Genomic DNA, 287 nt, shown 5'->3' with positions numbered 1-287 from the left:
ATCTTCATTATTATCCTTTATCGAGGTTTCTTTCTTTTCCCTTTTCTCTCTTTTTCGTTGATTCTTTATATCGCTTCCTTTCGTCCATTCATCCCGTTTGATAAAAAATACTTATTAAAAATATTAACGAAAAAAAGGTGAAGACTCAAGTATATAAAAGAATAATGAAAAATACTTACAAAATACTTACATTACTTCCCAAAAAATAAACAAAGAATATACTTACAATAAACCACAAAACACTTTTAAAAAATACTTTAAAAATACCTAAAAAAAATAGTCCTTAG

This window comes from Penaeus monodon, chromosome 24 (assembly GCF_015228065.2).
Source record: "Penaeus monodon isolate SGIC_2016 chromosome 24, NSTDA_Pmon_1, whole genome shotgun sequence".
Lineage (NCBI taxonomy): Eukaryota > Metazoa > Arthropoda > Malacostraca > Decapoda > Penaeidae > Penaeus > Penaeus monodon.
Note: the sequence above shows the minus strand (reverse complement) of the source record.